At 32.9% G+C, this 14,841-nt stretch overlaps 1 protein-coding gene and 1 non-coding gene across 12 annotated transcripts in view; both read right to left on the bottom strand.

Annotated features, from left to right (window-relative positions):
* The window catches only part of Tenm4 (teneurin transmembrane protein 4), a 2,881,475-nt gene that overhangs the window by 2,264,474 nt on the left and 602,160 nt on the right, over positions 1-14,841 (bottom strand). The gene's annotated exons all lie outside the window — the stretch shown is intronic.
* On the bottom strand, positions 860-966 carry LOC141416195 (U6 spliceosomal RNA). Its single transcript, XR_012441018.1, has one exon. It is a non-coding gene; the product is annotated as a U6 spliceosomal RNA (small nuclear RNA).

The raw sequence follows: 14,841 nt of genomic DNA, 5'->3' as shown, positions 1-14,841 counted from the left end.
ATGAAATTTGTATTAGTTTCCTCCATATGGTTTCATTTAAAAAATTATATAGGTATAAGAAAATATGAACATTTATCTACTCCCCTTTATATATAGAAAAAGTGTCATACCTTCTTTGTCTCAAATATTTATCCCCTTCCAAAACTCATGATGAAATTGAATTGCCATTGTAACAGGTTTCTACCCCCATAGGTGTGGTTAATCATATTATTAATGGATGAATTTGGTTACTCTTGGCCCTTCTGTCTTTTACCTTCTACCATGTGATGACAAAGCAAGAAGGCCCTCAACAGATGCTGCACCTTGATCTTAGAATTCCCATCTTTCCTATCCATGAGAAAAATTTATGTTCACTAAAAACTGCAGCATTCTATAGTTTCTGCCTGGTAGCGAGGGGTAAGGGGGGGTAAGGGAGGGAGTGGGGGGCGGTAAGAGAGGGGGAAGGGGAAGAGGGGAGAAATGACCCAAACATTGCATGCACATATGAATAAAAACAAATTTTAAAAAAACTGCAGCATTCTATAACCGCAGCACTAAATAGACTAACACAAAACTACATGGCTTTGTCCTTTTTTTTTTTTTTAACTTGCCCTCCTCCTTAAAGTATCTCTCTTCTACTCTTCCTGTATCTCTCTCCCTGGAAAAAATTTCTGCATCAGTTCAAGGGAAATTTATTATGTTTTTTTATGACAAAAATATTTCATACAGTGATTGTATCATTGTTTATTTAACCTGTCACTTACAAAATAAATGCTGTAACTAATAACTTGTTCGTGATATTTTGTGCTTGTGCAAGTGTATCACTAAAATAAATTAAGGAGGTGAGCATACTATGTCAAAGGGTGAACACATTTGTTCTTTTTTAAGGGAATATTTCATGAATTTGCATGTCATCCTTGTGCAGGGGCCATGTTAAACTTCTCTGTGTCATTCCAATTTTTGTATATGTGCTGCAGAAGTGAGCACTTGTACTTTTTTTGTTTATTTCTGTGATGTTGAGAATTGAAGACATAGCTGCAAGTAGGCAAGGAAAGGGCTCTACCTCTGTGTTACACCCACAGCCCTTATTTGTAATTTTAATAATTATTTCTCATTGTCCTCCATAGGTGCTATAACATTTGGCATTCCTACTAGCTGTGTTTCCAGAGTGCTAGTTTTCACATAATCTAATCAATGGATGGTGTCTGATTTTTTTTTTTACATTTTTGCCAATTTGACAGTTAAATTCCATATTAGTGTGATCTTAATTTTAAGTAAATACTGTTGAGCATCACTTCATATCCTAACAAACCAACCACAACTTTTTCTGAGTATATTCTTTTCATATTTTTCAGACATATTTCAATAGCTTTTATCAATTTCTAAAAACAGTTTCATACATAAAGAAAATTAGCATTTAATCTATGCTTTAAGAAGCATGTATTTCTGGGTTTTTATTGGTTGTGATTGGGGTGTTTTTATATTGTAAATCTTTTATTTTATACATTACTGACTTCGAGAAGTAGAAAAATATTATTTATTCACATTATAAAGAGATTTGCTTCTGTTTTTTCTTCTTTATTCCTAGTGTTTTATCTCTATATTGTTGAAATTTTTGTTCACTTATCATTGCTACTGGGTTCATCCAACCTTATTTCTAAAAGGTTACCTACTTGCTGAGCTCAATTTGTTTAAAAGCCCATTATCTCATCAATAGATGGTGTCTGATTTTTTTCACACTGAGTTCAATTTGTTTATTGTCCATATTGACTTGAAATGTTCTCTTCATCACATATATTTATACAACTTTTTTCAGTTTATATTTTGTCCCATTGATCCTTTTGTGCTAATATGCTTTTTTTGGTAATTGATATTTTATGGTTTAATATGTGGTATGCTTAATCCTTTTTATCAGTTTTTACTGTCTTAAAATACAATATTATTTTTCATATCAATTTTAGAATTAGTAATTTTAGAGTCTAAATATAGATAAATATGTTTATTGATAAGGTAATTTGGGGAAAGTTTTTCATTAAATTTATAAACTTTGGGGGAATTATTTTACTTTATGTTGAGCAATTGTATTTAAAAATGTGAATATCTTTCCATTTGTTTTATTCACTTTTTAAGTCCTTGATTAAACCTTAGGTACAAACTCAGAAAATCTGTAACTAAATCTAGGGTAAAATAATTTCTCCGTTTATTGGTCTCATCTGTATCATATAAAATTCTTTCATTGTAACATGCATATTATGAGAAAATAATTTCTTTCTATGATCATATCCCTATATATAGTAGGGACTAAATAAGTGCTTATTGGAATAATGGAAAAACCATAGAGCACTTTTTCATATTATTTGCACTTAATAATTTTCTAAAGTGATTCACCTATCGTAAAAACAAAACATCGTGTGTCATAAACTGAATCAGTACCTAACACTATTTCATAAAATGTATTAACATCAACTTGAGAAACATTCTATCATATTGCTTTTATGGATGAGACTACTGAAATTTGGAGGATTTAAACAACTAACCCAAGGTCTTAGATTGATTAGAGATAGTGGGGCAGAAGTCAAATTCAGATCTCACGTTCTGTGCATTGAACTGCTTTTCATAAAGGTGGCCACAGATCTGCCACATCAAAACAAGATTTTCATTGAAGGGTATTTCCTTGTAATTTGCAAGTTTCATCAAATTAGAATGCATTCATTGAACTAAAGTTGTAGGCCAAAGAAAAATCATGCCTACTTCTGTTAGTAAGGCATTTTATGTCATTATTTTAACCAAATGGCTGTTGGAGTTTTAGTATTTCTTCCTTGTGAAAATATATTTGCATATCCTGTAGCTTAAAAAAGCAATTAGTAATTTATGAAGAATTTAGGAAACACTGGCTATAAAGTTGTAGATATTTACATAGTTTCCATAAATTATAATAAAAAAACTGTATTTCATTCTATTGGAATTCTTTTAAATGCTTACATTTACATAGGATATCTCAATGCCAAATGTTGACATGTGCTTCTAAACACAACATATTTGGGCTATTTCCTCACATAATTTAAATTAAATTCATATTACATCTCAGAAGCAATAAGGATTGTTTGCTTACATCAAAGGGAAAAGTACAAAATTATTTATACATGATTAGAGACAAAAACATGGAAATAACTCCAAACCTGCCAAACATTACAGAAGCAAGTAAGGTTTATCAAAATAAATAAAATGTCTGACTAACCTAGACACCAAACACAGTTGCTACAGAAATGGAAATATCTTTTAAAAAGTATCTTTTGAAAGAAAATTCTATACTGAAATTACAAAATTAAAGAGAAAATATGGTAGTCAGAAACAATGTCTCAAGGTTTCAAATTGTAATTTATTATAGAAATTACAAGTATTTAAAATTGAAATATATAAAATTGACATTTAAAACTTCATCACGAAGCCTATTTCTAATGCCTGATCTAAGCAGCATTCAAAAGTATACATTCATTTTTCTAAGTCAATAAAAAAGTATTTAATAAGTGGCTTCCATGATTAAACATTCTGTTAAAAATTAAGTGAGGCAATAGTTTGCCATCAATACATTTGGTAATGCACCTCCCTCCCTCCCTCCTTCCTTCCTTCCTTCCTTCCTTCCTTCCTTCCTTCCTTCCTTCCTTCCTTCTTTCTTTCTTCTTCCAAATTTTCCTCAATAATTCCTGTATTCATTTAAGAAATATTTACTCGTTAACCTAAGTAAGATATATCAGGCTATGTTCTTGACTTTCAAAATACAACCGTTACCAAAATGGACAAAATCTCTGCTTTCATGTTCTTATAGTCTACTGGAATACAGAGGTATTAAAGTAAATGTGGATAAAAATTTATTGGATGTTGCATATATTTATTCTAATATGTCGCATGCTAGTAATCAGGACTGTGGAGAAGCAAAGAGGTAGGAGAATTGGTTTGGGAGAAAGGAATATTTGCTTAGAGAGGGACTCAAGGAGGACCTTGGATTGGAAATCTTTGGACATTGTTGAGGAAAGGACTGTTATGATACAACTTTTTGGTTTTAAACTGATTATTTTCTTGCTATGTTAAGAGAAGATTTGTAGGTAGTTAATAGATGGAGATGGTCTGGGAGAGAGAAATGGCAGAAAAAATGTTGTATTGAAATAATTGCTTGGGTCAGAGTAGTAGCAAGAAGATGATGAAAAGTAGCCAAATTCTGAATATATTTTTAAAGTAGCACTAGTAAGATACAATGGCATTAGGTTTGGGTTAGGAAAAACAAATTTAAAAACAAATGTGAGACTCTTCGCTGGATTAGTTAGAGTGACATTGTTGTCATTTTCTGAGTAGAGAATACAATGAGAAGAGGAAGTTTATGTTTGAAAATTGAGTGATGGATTTTGAGCAGTTTCAGCTGTAAATCCTAAGATGATATCCAAAACAGGTATTAAGTAGAACAATAGATATAGGATTCTGAAAGTAAGAGAGAACTGAAATGTAGATACAATTGTTACCATATGATGCTGACAATTGCTACCATATAAAGATTTTAAAAATATTTTTAAGAAGATGATGAAGGTGTTTTACTGGGGGATGATGTATATGGTAAAAAATTATATGACCAAGGATTAATCCCAAGGGTTTTTGAAACATTTATATATTGGATTAATATTGAGAAACCCACAAAAAAGAAAAAGCACCTTAAAGGATTTGCAAGTAAGATAGGAATTGACACATTAGATAATGGTGACCCCATCTAGGAATGGAAAAAAATCTAAAGAAGTGGTCAATCAATTTTATGAAAACCTGATAAAAACAAAGCAAAATAGTCCAGTGCACTTAACAACACAGAATTCATTGATGACCTTGATAGCAGGTGCTTCAGTAGAGTCATGGGTGTGAAAGTTTCCTTGGAATGGGCTCAAAATGGATAGAACTGGAGAACATCATTCTGAGCAAGGTTAGCCAGGCTCAGAAGACCAAAAATTGTACGTTCTCCCTCATATGTGGACTTTAGATCTAGGACAAATACATCAATGTGGTTGGACTTGGATCACATGACAAGGGGAGAGCACATACGGGAGATATAGGAATAGGTAGAAAACCCAAAACATGAAAGCGTTTGATGTCCCCACTCCAGAGGAACTAATACAGAAACCTTAAAGTGACAGAGATCAACATGAGAAGGGCATCAGGAACCAGTGTAAAGATCAGTTACAGATGAATCAAATTGGGTTGTAACACATTTGTTCATGGTAGCAATGCCAGGAATCTTTCTGTATAGCTACCCTTAATTCAACTAGCGAAAACGCTTTGTCTTTCTTATTATGCTTATGTCTTCTCTGCAACAAAATTAGAGATAAAGACTGAACAGTTTCTGTCTGGAAGAGGGGGGGTAGGGGGAATAGAGTAGAGGAGAGGGACATAGGGGAGAAATGCCCCAAACAATGTACACACATGTGAGTAAATGAATAATAATTAAAAAAAGAAAGTTGAAGGAGACAGCAGGAACCAAGAAAAGTCAGCTCTTTTGAGGCATTTGGATTTAGAGTGGAGCTGAGAAGTGAGGTCATAGCAGGGAAGACATGGCTTTGAGAAGTTTGTTGATTTTATTTTAAGATGGGAATCAGAGTTGCATATTTGTATGTGATAGAAACGATATTTACCACATTAGGTAATATATTTATCTGTCATAGCGATTAGGACATATGCATGTTTCTTAGTTACCATGGCAGCTCACACTTGGAAAAACCTAACTATATGCACCTCTTCTAAGGACATTGTAGACATCAATCCAGTCAATCTGAACATGATTATGTATGCTAACTTTGTGTGTGTGGTGCTGGGTAGTGAGCACAGGACTTTTTACATGCTAGCCAAGTGGTCTAACCCTGAGCCATACCCTAAACCTGATGTTGTTTTTATTGTATAATGTTATAAAGAAATTTTAGCAGAGGAAGGTTAAATAGTTTGCCCAAATTCACACAGGTAGTAATAGCCACAGCAGGATCTGACCTCAGTCAGTCTGAATGGAGAGCCCACCCTATAGAATCAGTTAGAAAAATCATGAAAGAATTATATGTACTGCTTTAGCACTTTCTGTAACTAATTTTGTAATATTATTGTTCCTTATATCCCCATGAGGAAAGTATGGATAAAATTTCTACTTCACAGTCTTTGAAGAATTAAAGAAAAAGAGCAACTGGCAAAATACGGTCCTTTTCCCTTTCATGTGCATGTGTGTATTATATATACATATATATGCCTATAATATATGCATATAATTATCTCAAATACCTTTGACATACTTAAACATGACAATTACTTTTGGATGAAACATTTGCATAATTGCCACCTTCTGAGACTGATCTGGACTATTTATAACCATTCATAGTCATTTTCTAGCTTGACTCATGGATAATAAGTATGCTTTGTTTGATTTCTGAGGAACTTACTGTGTTCTGGAAAAGTTTAATGTCTAAAATTATGGAGTACTAGACTATATGATGAGTAGATAGAGCATGTAATGACTTATATGAGTAAGCTGAGTAGAAACACACAAAATATTAAGTATGGGAACATGTTCAAAATAAAATAGTAAATGCTGAACTTTTATTCACAAATTATACTAAAATAGTTTTTAATCTACCTGAATTTAAATGAATTGAACTTAGAATTTTCTGAGTCTTCCTTTCTTAGTTTATTAAACAAACTTCTATTGAAAGGATACAAAGTTGGAAAAAATATAGGCCTTGATTTCAAGGGGACAGTTGAGAGAATGAAAAAAGTGACTTAGCAATTGTAGTACCCTATGTTTAGTGCAATGCTAAGTAATGCACATGGAGCTATGAAAATAAAGGAACCTTGAAACTTTGGGAAGATAGATAGAGCAGGATGACTAAAGATTTGTCTCCAAAGACACTTGACCACAGTTTTAAAAGATGATTTCTATCAAGACAAATTGTGAAGACTCATGGAAGAATAGTCCAGAAAGAGAAAGAAGCACAAAGGTAAGAAATTGCCTTGAGAGCATCAGACAAAAGAACCTGAAGGCTGCTGCATGCCACACAGATACCTCCCAATCTCTGCATGTGTGATAGCACTGCACTACAAGTCTGCTATGTAACCAGTTAATGCCAATTGTGACACTATTGTATATCTATGTGCAAACCATTAATAATATTTGTATTCCATCAATTAATCATTTCTATTTTAGCACAGAACATATGCCTACTATGAAACATAAAGCCTGTCTGCAAAAAATTTCCTCTTTAAATTTCAAAATAACTCATGTCTAAATCAACAAGAATACCTAAATGTTTATCACTGGTCTCTTTCACAAAATAATTTCTTATTTCAGTGGCTTCAGAAAGAATCTATTCAGTTTGACACACATTTTAACTGTTAAATGTTATTTTTCTATTAAAATTCATAAAGTCAAGGAAAACTTCAATTCAATGCAAGTTAAATGCCTTACCTCCCACCTGTCATCTGCACAAAGCATATAATTTCCCTAAAATTATGCAAAAATTAGCCAATTAAGATTTAATTTGCTAATCCTTGCTCAGTTAAACTAGTGACATATGCAAATTGACTGCTGAGTCCTTTTAAATTTTTGAAGCAAATGGTAAACAAAGTTTCTTTGGAGTTAAAAACTGTAAAGAATCTAGTAATTGACTCAATGCAGTGGTAGATAGTTGGATAAATACTCACTGTAGTTTTACCTAAAGCAAAAATCAGCATATTCATAAAAAGTTAATGAAATGCATACATATGCATGTTACTTATAGACCTAAGGACCATTGAGACATAAGGACAAGAAGAAATTAACTGTGGACCTAGAAAAGAGAATATATTCCAACTCGTATTTATGAAATATCAGAATTTTTATAGTTTTTCTAAAGCATTCATTCAATGATTTTTACTGGCAAAAACTACTCAATGATAAACAAAATATCAACTATACCTTTTAGGGAAATTACTTAGCATTGTATTTCCTTGAGAAAGTGTCAGCAAATATCAACATGATTTCCTAAACCAGTGGTGCTTATGAGTATTTTTTGGGCCCAAATTACCCTAGTTGCTTTTTTAAATAATTCAATATTGAGGCTGCGGTGCTAGTACTATATAGAAATATATCTACCAAGAATAAATACACATTACATATAGTGTGTATTCATGTGTGTAGGGGCTACAAGCATCCTACTTATTGATAAGTGATTTTTCAAATGAACATGCTATAGAGTAGGATTAAAGGAAACCACATTAAGTATGCCCTAAAAATCTTTTTAAAAGATTTATCTATTGACAAACACTATTCCTACTTATAACATGATTGAATATTGCTTTAAATAGTTGAATATTATATTTTGAGGAAATCACAAAATGATACAAAAGGTCTCATTAATTTTGTGTACAACACAGAACAAACATTCTGCTGGCCCTTTTACATATGCTGTTTGGAACCAGCTTTGGAGTTCTCATCTCCACAACCATAAGGTAATAAATTAGTGTTGTTTTAAGCTATGCTTGCAGCAATTTGTTGCAGAAGCAATGAGAAACTAATACAGCTACTTATCATCACTGCTAATATTTATATAGAAGAGAATTATTTTACAGTTGGACTGATTATTCTCTATGCTATTTCTGGAGATGACTTAACATCTGTCTTTGACTATTGGCCAAAATGCAGCAGTGGGACTGATCACATTCTTGTGGAAACCTCAAATTCCAGTTTTGACTGCTAGCATCAGTTTTGTTACCAGTGGCTTCATCTTGCACAACCTCTCTTTACTGTGTGACAAGAAGGAGTAACTCACTGGAATTTTCTACATTAAGTTCTCCTAAAACCACAATTCACAGCACAATTTTTGGTGGCTCATTCTGGAGACAAAGAGCTTGCATATATGAATAAGGGGTGTAGGGAGATTCTACCCAGATATCTCTTCTACTGATGACACCTGCCTGTATTATCTTTCCATTCCTATAAATATCATTTGCCTTTAAGTAAAAGCCTTATGCCTGCATGCAAGTTTTTCAAACACCCAAATTTTATAAATTTTAAACTATTATTATATCTTATGATTATTGCAATTTTTCAAATTACATTCCAGAAATTTCCTGCTATATACCATGACTTCTCGTTACAGATATCTTAGTTATTTAGAAGAAACTTCTAATTCAAAATCATCATACTTATGCTAGGATATCACTCTTCATACGTTCATTTCTTAAATGCTATATCCCCCAGAAGATTTTTCTAAATGCACTATATACTAAATATTGTGTTGAGAACCCTATGAGGGAATTGCTTAAATTAATCCTGTTAATACTTACACACACACAAATTATATAATCTCACAAATATGCCTTTTAACAACAATTGCATGATTGGCTCATATTTCACAAGTACACTTTCTATTAAATACTCATTAGCATTCTTCAGAGGACTCTCAAAACAATTGCCAATGTGGCAGATTAGCAAACATGCAAAGAGCCCACTTGCTATGAAGTACATTTCATGTTATAGCAGCAGAGGGTAATCAACCAGAAATTAATCCTTTTCATGTTGTGACCCATATAACTGTGAAGTGAAATGTGATCTTGACATTGGGAATTAGAATTGCTTGCAATCACGCAAGAATAATGCTTTCAAGTGACACCATTTTGTGAGGTTTCAATTAGTTCACACAATAGGGGGCTTTATGATGACAGGAGCATGAGTCAAACCAATATCAAGTGGTTATCAAAACAGAGTGGCTTCAAGGAATCAATCAACCGCTCCCTCTGCTCCTCATTCAGTTTAGATGCTGCTCTCAAGAGTTGATTAATATGAAGTCTTGTGGAGATTTGGGTTTCAGAAGTAGAAGTCTGGTGATCTTTCATTCTCTATGGTTCCTGTTATAACACAGGATCCTCTTATTATGCAATAATGATCAAGGTGTAGAGAATCTCTGCAGGATTAATGATCAGAGAAGGGCTCTGAGTGCACAGGAGGAAGTTTCTAGTTATTAATGCTCATTCATCATTCATTCTTAAAATACATGCTCAAATTTTTTATTTTTCTGAATGAAACAGATGGTAAAAACCCAAACAAAACACAATCACTTCAGATTCATTTTTTTAAACTCTCAAATATTCAATGATCAACACAATTGGTTATATTAGATAGAAATACATTATGACAATATGTGATTATTTATTCATGTGACTAGAATTTAATTGTGTGTTCTATGTGCCTGGCATAATGTTGGATATTACTAATTATAGCACTTATAAAGGTTTCATAAATGCCACACTCAAAACTGGAATATAGATTGTTTCTGGAATTCAACCTAGAAGTAGTATTGTCTATTTACTTAGTTCACTTTCTTCATTAAAAATATGTTAAAAGTACTTATTTTAAGTACTTATTGATATGGATACGTAAAAATATAATTTTGTAGTAGAGATAATGTAAGCATATCATTTCAGTGCTTACTAGAAAAATAAGGTCCTCTCTTATACAAGAAGACAATAAAATTCTGTTGATTTTTAACAGTCTTTAAAATTAGGTGGAATATAGATTAATATCTTAGTCAATGACATACAAAAACATTAACAAAGGTGGGCAGTCTAACTAGTTTGTGCAAATCAGACGGTACATGTTTGCTATCATACAGTCCCCTCTTTATCATGAAATTTCCAATGCAGACTACAAATAGTTTAGAAAAGTCCTCAACATGAATTTAGGCAGATTTCCAGCCAAAATCTATACTCATTATGCAAGCTCTAACTGTTGAGGTTGTCCTTTATTCAAAATAATATAATTATTTTCTTAATGACTAAAAAAATTTACATTGTATCTATGCTATATATTTTGCATTTCCATTTTTTATTATGCTTTTTTTCTGTTATTCATCACTTTGTTTTTGCAGTGAAATGTTAATTTAAAATCAATATATTTAAGGCAGAGATACTATGAAGTTTAAGTTGGATTTCAGGCAAATATTTTTCACTTCAAGGAATGCCACTTGAAAGAAAGATAATAGTTCCACAAAACAGTTATGCTAAGTAAATAAGCTGATGATGAGGGGCATCAATGTCACAGCAAACTTTGGCATGAAAAGTTAAGAGATCGAGGAAGACTACAGAAAGTGGAGCCCGTGCTCATGGATTGGTAGAATCTACATAGTAAAAATGGCTATACTACCAAAAGCAAGCTACATGTTTAATGCAATTCTTATCAAAATCCCAATAATATTCATCACAGAGATTGAAAAATCTACCCTAAAATTCATTTGGAAACACAAAAGACCATGAATAGCCAAGGCAATACTCAGCAAAAAGAGCAATGCTGGAGATATCACAATGCCCAACTTCAAACTATATTTCAAAGCAATAGCAATAAAAACAGCATAGTACTGGCACAAAAACAGACATGAAGGAACGTAATAGAGGACCCAGATATGAATCCACACAACAATGCCCACCTTATTTTTGATAAAGGCACTAAAAATATATGATGGAGAAAAGACAGACTCTTCAAAAAATGTTGTTTGGAAAAGTGGTTATCTGTTGCAAAAAACTGAAACTAGATCCATGTTTATCAACCTGTACAAGTATCAACTCAAAATGTATCAGACCAGAATCTCTGAAGTTGGTACAGGAAAGAGCAGGAAACACTCTGGAAATAATAGGTATAGGCAAGGACTTCCTCAATAGAAACCCAGCAGCTCAGCAACTAAGAGAAAGGATGGACAAATGGTACTACATAAAACTAAAAAGCCTCTGTACAATAAAAGAAATGGTCTCTAAACTGAAGAGACCACTCACAGAGTGGGAGAAAATATTTGCCAGCTCTATATCAAACAAAGAATTGATAACAAGAATATACAGGGAACTTAAGAAACTAAACTCTCCCAAAAGAAATGGTCAACTAATCTAAACAGAACTTTCTCAAAAGAAGAAATTCAAGTGGCCAAAAAACACATGAAAAAATGCTCACCATCTCTAGCCATAAAGGAAATGCAAATTAAAACCACACTAACATTCCACCTCACCCCTGCTAGAATAGCCATCATCAAAACACCACTAATAATAGGTGTTGGTGAGGATGTGGGGAAAAAGGAACCCTTGTACACTGCTGGTGGGAATGCAAGCTAGTACAACCACTTTGGAAAAAAATTTGGAGTCTTTTTAAAAATCTAAACATAGATCCACCATATGATCAGACAATCCCACTACTGGGAATATACCCAAAGGAGTGCAACACAGGCTACTCCAGAGGCACCTGCACACCCATGTTTATTGCAGCACTATTCACAATAACCAAGTTATGGTAACAGCCAAGATGTCCCACTACCCCACTACTGATGAATGGATTAAGAAAATGTGGTTTTTATACACAATGGGATTTTACTCAGCCATGAAGAAGAATGAAATCTTATCATTTGCAAGTAAATGGATGGAACCAGAGAACATCATTCTGAACAAAGCTAGCCAGGCTCAGAAGACCAAAAATCGTATGTTCTCCCTCATATGCAGACTTTAGATCTAAGGCAAATGCACCAATGTGGTTGGATTTGGGTCACATAACAAGGGGAGAGCACATACAGGAGGTATGGGGATAGGTAAGAAACCCAAAACATGAAAGTATTTGATGTCCCTACTGCAGAGGAACTAATGCAGAAACCTTAAAGCAACAGAGGTCAATATGGGAAGGGGATCAGGAACTAGTGAAAAGGTCTGTTTGAGATGAATCAACTTGGATTGTAACATATTTGTTCATGGAAGCAATGCTAGGAATCTCTCTGTATAGCTATCCTTATCTCAACTAGCAAAAATGCTTTGTCTTTCTTATTGCTTATGTTTACTCTTCAACAAAATTAGGGGAAAGGGCAGAACTGGTTCTGCTTGGAAGCGTGGAGATTGGGGGGAAGAGGGAGGGTTGAGAAGTGGGGGGGAGAAATGGCCCAAACAATGTATGCACATGTGAATAAATGAATAAAAAATAAAGTATACATAACAGCAAAAAAAAAATTAATGATCACAATGAAAAATAAGACCTGCGGAAACTATTCCAGGAATGGGGGTGGGGGAGGAAAGGGGTGGAGAAGGTGAATTCAATTATGATATATTTGTAAGAACTTTTGTAAATGTCACACTGTAGTCCCAGTCCAACAATAATATGATAATAAAAAAAGTTAATGACAACATATCCAGTTAACAAATTCTCAGGTTATATTGCTTCCCTTGCCATTTGCAGTAGCTTGCTTGTTTTTCCATTGGTGTTTTCCTTAAAAGCATATAATTTGGGCAGAACAATCTAAAATACTTAGAATTCACTGGAGATCAATTAGAAGAAATAGAATCATTGTTCCTGACAGGAGTATAATTGTTCTGACACTAAAAATCACCCACTAACTCATCTCGAAAAATCCCCCAAACTAACCTTTGGGAAGAAGTATACCAAAATATACTGCTTTAAATTCTATTGCCAATAGCAACAATTTCATTTCCTTTTGCATAATGAAATAATTATTTGCTCATATACAGACTCTTACATTTCCCTTGGGAATATCAACAGAAGGGAAGAAATACACATTATTTAAATAGGATTTTTAAAATGTTTCAAGAAGATTAAGCAGTGTCAAATATAATTTCACTTCAAAGGAAACAATAGCATTGAGAAAGACTGGGAAAAGACACTTCAGATAATTTATGCATTGACTTTAGTTTTGACAGAGTGAAATCTCAGAGGTGATTTTCTGTGTGTGTGTCTGTGTGTGTGTGTGTGTGTGTGTGTGTGTGTGTGTGGTGTGTATGCTCTTGTGCAATTTTTTCCCCAAGGTTATTGAGATATAATCTACATATTGTACAAGGTACTCAGAGTGTAATTTAATTATATTTGTGGGGTTATACAAATTCTAATAATATTGTGACATTTTTATTACTATTAAAAGAAACTCCATGTCCAATTGCAGTCTTTCTCCAATCCCCAATTCCTCCCTAAGACTAAACAACCACTATCCTGTAATTCATAGATTATTAATTCAAATAAATGTAAAAATGGATAATTTTTTGAAGAATACTCTCTTTTGTCAAGATTGTTTTGCGTATTCTTGATCCCTTGAGTTTCTATACAACTTTTAGAATCATTTTGAGGATTTCTGCAGACACAAAAATTCAGCAAAGATCATAAGATGTGATGTTATGAATCTATAGCTCCTTTTGGGGGAGCTCCTTTTGGTCTATAAATATGTTTTTCCATTGATATTTTAGTCTTCTTTACTCATAAAAGGAAGTAAGTGGTTTACCAATATTTTATAGATTTCAGTGGAGGTCTTGTAGTTATTTTATTAAATTTATATAAAATATTATTTTTCATTATGCTATTATACATGAGTTTATTTTATAATTTCACTTCAGAGTGTTCACTGCTACATATAGGAGCACACCTGATTTTCTCTTGTGTCCTGTAAACTTGCTAAAATATTTTATAATTTCTAATGGTTTATTAGTGCCTTACTTTAGATTTTTTCTATCCAAAATTGTGTCATATTCAACTAGAGGTAGTTCTATCTTTTCTTTTCCAATCTGGAATCCCTTAATTCTTAAATTTTTAATCCTTTAACTTAAAAAATTTTTAATTGTCCTTGCTTTAACTTCTGTTAAAAATGTTCAACACAAATAAGAGAAGTGGACATTCTTATTTTATACAGTGTCAAGAATGAAATCAGGCTTCTGGGAGTTTTTCATAGCTGTCTTTCATCAAGTTGAGGATGTTTCCTCTAGTTCCTAGTTTGTTGATAGTAAATTTTTTAATATAAAATTGTTTTGAATTTTGTCCAATGCTCTTTCTGTGTCTATTGAGATGATTAT

Source organism: Castor canadensis, chromosome 1, assembly GCF_047511655.1.
Source record: "Castor canadensis chromosome 1, mCasCan1.hap1v2, whole genome shotgun sequence".
Classification (NCBI taxonomy): Eukaryota; Metazoa; Chordata; class Mammalia; order Rodentia; family Castoridae; genus Castor; species Castor canadensis.
Note: the sequence above shows the minus strand (reverse complement) of the source record. Positions and strands in the feature narration are given on the sequence as shown.